Genomic DNA, 5,704 nt, shown 5'->3' on the forward strand with positions numbered 1-5,704 from the left:
GATGTGTAGCTCACTAACCGTACATAGGTGATCTTTTCAAGAGAAACGTCTTGGAAGTCCTGGGATTAAACATACTATACACACACTCTTTTGTGATGTCCAGTGGGAGAAGAAAAAAAAAATGGGGTATGTCAGAATTTGCATTATATTTGACCATGGGGATTCAATCATCATGGGTTCCCTTCCATCCATTACACACTAAGCGTCCAAAAACATTTCCCATACGCATTGGCCCATCTAACGGATTGTGGCATATAATCTTATGAAGAAACCTTGTTGTGAGATGAGCTAAGTCATGCCGTGTTCACTTATTTGTTTGCATGAGAACAAATACACACTAATTCCCAGCATTCTTGTTACATTTGAAGGATTGGCAAAAGATTACAAGCAAACAATGAGTGCATCCCAGCAAGGGTCCAAAAGAATGTAGTCTCCAGAGCTTACATTTCCTTTCGTGATAGCAAAAGCAATGCATCCTCCAGTTCTACATTTCCTTCTCTGCAGGGATGCCAAACAGAAAGAGCAACAACAATCCACAGTGTAGAAGCAAGGCAGCATCCATTTGAGTGATGATGGCAATCCCCTACTTGGCAAAGTGGTAGTGCTGCAGGAGCCGGTCTGCTTCCCGTGCTCCACTGAGAAAAGCTCCATGTGTGGTGGAATAGAAGTGTCTATGTGTTGCCTCACCAGCAAACAGCAATTGCAAAGGCTTCTCCTCTACTGCCATTGTTTCTGCTGCAGCAGCACCATCATAATCTTCATACTCTTCTTCTTCATGATCAGATGAAGATGACGATGACGCTGATGATGATGAAGCAAGAGATAATGATGAAACCAGAGAGGCCGACGAAGATCGTGAGATCGGCAGCAAGACATCACCTGAGCTTTGTGATAACAATGGTGAGGGTGATGAAATTTTTCTGGGTAGGGGCTCAGCTAGAGCTTCAATGTCCATGCCACTGGCGCCTGCAGCAACATAGGTATAAGAGCCCTTGCAAAGGGGATCTGTTGACCACCTGCTCCTGAGAACGCCACGGAACAGGCTGCGCAAGCTCCGCCTCTCCTCTTCACTGCTCTCTTCTGAATCGCTCCACACAGCATTAACTTCATGATGGAACCCAAAACTAACCAATGTCGAGACAACTCCATCGATGATCTCATCATCAGAGAGCCCTTCCATCTCCATTGCTTCAGCCCCAGCAAACCAGCAAAGCAAGACATCAGAGGCCTCATAAATGGGACAAATGGAGAAGGTCCGCCTCATCCACCATGGTATGGAAGAGACCTTAGAAGCAGGGCGTCTGTGGTGAACCAGTTGGATGAAAGAGCGAATTCTCTCCTCTGAAGAAGGGTCCACCTGCAGAAAGAGCTTGTCTACAACACCAAACCCTAGTCGGGAAATGGACTGAAGCTTCCAAAGCGGCAAAGAAGGCTCAAAAAGCTGGCAGGAGTTTGCCTCATTGGGCAAGCAGCCTCTCAGTTCATCAACAGACCTGCAGACATCTGTGGGCAATGGCAAGATCTGGGAGGTCACTGTCTTCAGAACACCTAGAGACATGGTGAGGATGACATGGTCGGCTTCAATGATGGAGCCATCCTCACAGTAGATCACCACAGGAGAGGAGGAAGAAGGGTGGGAGTGGCTCCACAGCACCTTCTGCACCTTCTTCTTCAACTGGACAGTCCCTGCAGGCAAGGAGCTCGCCATCTCCTCCAACACGCTGCTGTAACCCCCCGCTATGGTGATGTGAAGCCCTGGAAACTCTTCATATTCCTTCTCTGAGTCGAGGTCCAGATCGAAGAGCGAGTTGGAAGCCGTGGCAATGCGCTCCATATCCTCCAGCATATAGAACACCGCCTCCTGCAGCGAACGCAGATCCCACCCTAAGCCTAACTCGCCATTGCGCAGGCTGAGCTCATGCAGCCCTTGCTCCGACAGGTAGAAATCCAGGCACTCCCGCACAAACGAACCTACGGTACCTTCCACGAAGTGCCTCTTGTTCTCCTTCCAATCCCCCCTGCCCTTCACCTCCGCCATAGCCTTGTTGTAAGCTTCCACCACTGATTCGATTAGAGCTTCCTGCACCAGAAGACCGCCTTCTGCCACCATGGTAGGGTTTCGGGGGAAACCGTCCTGGCGCTCCCATGGCTTCTTCTTCTCCCCTCGTAGAGCCCCGATACGCTCTGCGATCTCATAGATGGGGCTTCCTTCGATTCCATGGATCCACGTGGCGCCAAGCTCCACCTGGTCGCCGCCGATGGAGGCCGTGCAAATCCGCCCGCCGATGCGCGGCCCGGCCTCCAGCAATTGCAATTCGAAACTCTCCGGGGGAGATTGGCGATGGAGGCGACAGGCCGCGGAGAGTCCAGCCATGCCGGCCCCGACGACGACGACGCGGGGTTTGGAGCTACGGCCCATGGGGAGGGAGGAGAACGCGATGGAAGAGCGAGGGAGAAGCGAGAGCTATGGAGATGGAGATGAAGCTATACTTTGCGCAAGAGAGAGGGGGGGGAGGGGTGCAAGGAGGTGGCTATGGCGAAGAAGCTTTTCTCTGCAGACGATGAAGCAACGGAGGGGGGGTAGGATTTCTTTATACTTGCCGCAGGAGGGCGGTAAAGGGGAGGAAGGAAGGAGTGGAGGGGCTTCGTCCTACAACCGTTCAAATCCCCAAGAGCCTTGTCGAGCTGAATAAAATTAAAAAAATTGCTTTAAACACACTCCCAAATTTGGGGGCGCCATTTGTCCAATGACACTTTGCCGCTAATTTGGCGGCTTTGGAAAAAAAAAATCACCCAATAAATATATATTTATTTTTGCTCATTGTTGCCAACCCATCCCACCATGTTTCTTCCTCACCTTGGGTCCTAGGCCCCCACCAATCCACCTCTCCAATGAAATCCGATAGCACCCAAGGACCTCCCTATATATAGTCTTGGTTTCAACTCCCCACTTAAGATGCCAACAATCCCATTGCCATCCGTCGTTGCCCGTCCATATCCTAAGGCCGCAATTTATGCTGCACAAACAGAAGCAAGCCCATTCTATGACCACCCCTCATCAAACGGTTTATTATCCTCCGCCTTGTCCAGAGCATGTCCAGAGCCACAATTTACACCACACAAACAGAAGCACGCTCATTCTATCAACCACCGCCCCACACGATTCTTCTACCCTGAGCTAGGAGTGTCCAACTCCTCATGAAAAGCATGCCCCTTGTCTAAAGGAGATGCCCCGAGTCCCCCTCCCCCCCCCCCCCCCCCAATCTCACTTTTGATTCACTCTTTTTAAATCCCTGAGATGAATCAAATGCATACAAGTTCTTTTGTCCCAATCATTAAGGTAGCCTCAAACCAACTCTTGGACTCTATCACCCTAGAGCACAAAATATCATTCATCCCAATCATTGAAGCAAGTCACACACTCTTGTACAAAAAGATCACAAAAAGCTCATTCAAATTCACACGCTTAAAAGCACCAAACACACAAGGTTGAGCTCTACATCATCTAGTACTTTATCGGCACATGCACCTTATGAATTCCATAGCAAGAGAACAAGGTTGGTGAAATATGGAAGCTCGACTACTTCAGATCACAAAAAGCTCATTCAAATTCACACGCTTAAAAGCACCAAACACACAAGGTTAAGCTCTACATCATCTAGTACTTTATCGGCACATGCACCTTATGAATTTCATAGCAAGAGAACAAGGTTAGTGAAATATGGAAGCTCGACTACTTCACTGATAAACAACTTTGCTTCATTTACCAAATATTTTGTAACTTTGATAAAAGTAAGAGGATAATAAGTGCATACACCTCTTTCCCATGGTTCGTTTTAGCTCGTATGTCATTAGCATAAAATGTGTCTTATGGTTTGCTAGTTTAACTTTTTTTCCCTCAACCATCAACCCTTAACATATACTTTTTACAAAGTTTAAAATGCACCTTATGGTTTGCTAGTTTAATCTTTTGCCCTCAACCACCATCAACCCTTAACATATACTTTTTACAAGGTTTAAAATGCACCTATCCAAGGCTCCTTCCCTCTCAACTAATTAATTAATGTATACAAACATTTGGGATCCATATTTGAAAACTTCTCCTTATATTTTGTCTACCTTGAGTTTCCTAAAATGACCAAAGATACGATCTCCTTTATTTTCAAAACTTTCCTTTGACTTCTAAGCCTTAATATTCTATTTAACAATGGTATGTCTTAGGTAAGCACCAAAAATGTAATTAATACTTGAATGACGCACTCAAAACAAACTTTGACAAGTGTTTTCTTTCATCACCATCAACTTTGAATGTACATATGTGTTTGTGTTGTTGGTGCATTTTATCTTTCACTAGGGCATGAAGCACACTACATTAAAAAAACTTGTATTATAAATTCAAAAAGACAGATTCAAATAGTTAAAAGGCATGAAGTATAATGGCATTTTACACACCTTGTCTTACAAGCATGAATGTCTAAGGCAATGCAATAATAAATCTAGACACTTAGCTTATGCTTTCAAAAGGCCTTTATCTATGTGGTCGCACATTCATGCCTCCTTTAAAAACTCATTATCTATAAAACTATTTACACAAAAGTAGTTGTAGTGGAAAATGTCAAAGCTAACTTCTCTTTCACTTGTATATATGCCCATTCAAAGCATATGTTTGACTTTTGAAACTTTAAGAATATACACGTTTACTAAAGAAAAAGGGATGCCGGTATGCAACTCATTTAAAGCATGTGCTCAGCTTTTAGAAATTTGAAAGTATCATTTTTTCTTTGAGAAAAATGATATATCGTGTCATCTTTTTAAAGGTGTAAATGCATGTTAAAATATGCACACAATAGTCTGTCTGTGTGTGTGGTGCCTCTGAAATAATAATGATTTTTAATGTATTTTATTGATTTATTTTACCTCATACATTGATTTTTCAAATGTATATGTTTAAATTTCTCATTTTTAATTAAGACGGATAATCACAGGTATAATTTTCAAACTTTTGTTGGGGTGTGGACTCTAGAATACCTTAGACATTAATTAGTTAGAAGACAAGTCTAAAAATTGAAAGGTAGAGTGACTTTAGACCCAAAAAAAGGCTTAGATTAATTCATGTAAAAGAAGAGAAAAAAAAAGAATAAAGCATGCAATGTCATGCCTTTATAGAGGAGGAGTAATGTTGTGTTTCATAGGAATTTTTTGTTCATAACAAATTACATTGATCAATACTCTCAAATATAAAAACAAGATAGCATCTCGTTCATAATCACATAATCAAACATAAAAGGGAACTGAGAATAATATAAATTATCTTCCTTCAAGAAGCATGGCACCTTTAATCATTCAAGAAGATTAATAAGTTTACACAAAGGTGACCAGCAGCACTGCAAAAGGAGCTTGATCCATATGACCACCTTGAGCTATCTCACTCACACCCACACTCTCACTCACACTCATGCTCTTGTCTCTTTAGAGGCTCTTGTCTCTTTAGAGGCTCTTTCAACCTCCATAGAGGATTTATCATAGTCTCACTCGAACTCATATCTGCATAGAGACTCTTTCAACCTCCACACAAAGGATTTATCATACTCTCACTCACACTCGTAGCTTCGCAGAGACTCTTTCAAGCTCCATAAAAGATTTATCACAATTACAATCTCTCCACATAGGTCTTATCACTCACACTCGCACTCTCACTCATGTC

At 43.6% G+C, this 5,704-nt stretch overlaps 1 pseudogene across 1 annotated transcript; it reads right to left on the bottom strand.

The window, feature by feature from the left end:
* Positions 1-311: 311 nt before the first annotated feature.
* On the bottom strand, positions 312-2,674 carry LOC147611270 (putative polyamine oxidase 5 pseudogene; annotated as a pseudogene). Its single transcript, XR_015263728.1, has one exon. The product of XR_015263728.1 is annotated as a putative polyamine oxidase 5 pseudogene (transcript).
* Between the last annotated feature and the right edge of the window lie 3,030 nt (positions 2,675-5,704).

Source organism: Cibotium barometz, chromosome 47 (genome assembly GCF_041138505.1).
Source record: "Cibotium barometz isolate CiBa-2024 chromosome 47, ASM4113850v1, whole genome shotgun sequence".
In the NCBI taxonomy this organism is placed as follows: domain Eukaryota; kingdom Viridiplantae; phylum Streptophyta; class Polypodiopsida; order Cyatheales; family Cibotiaceae; genus Cibotium; species Cibotium barometz.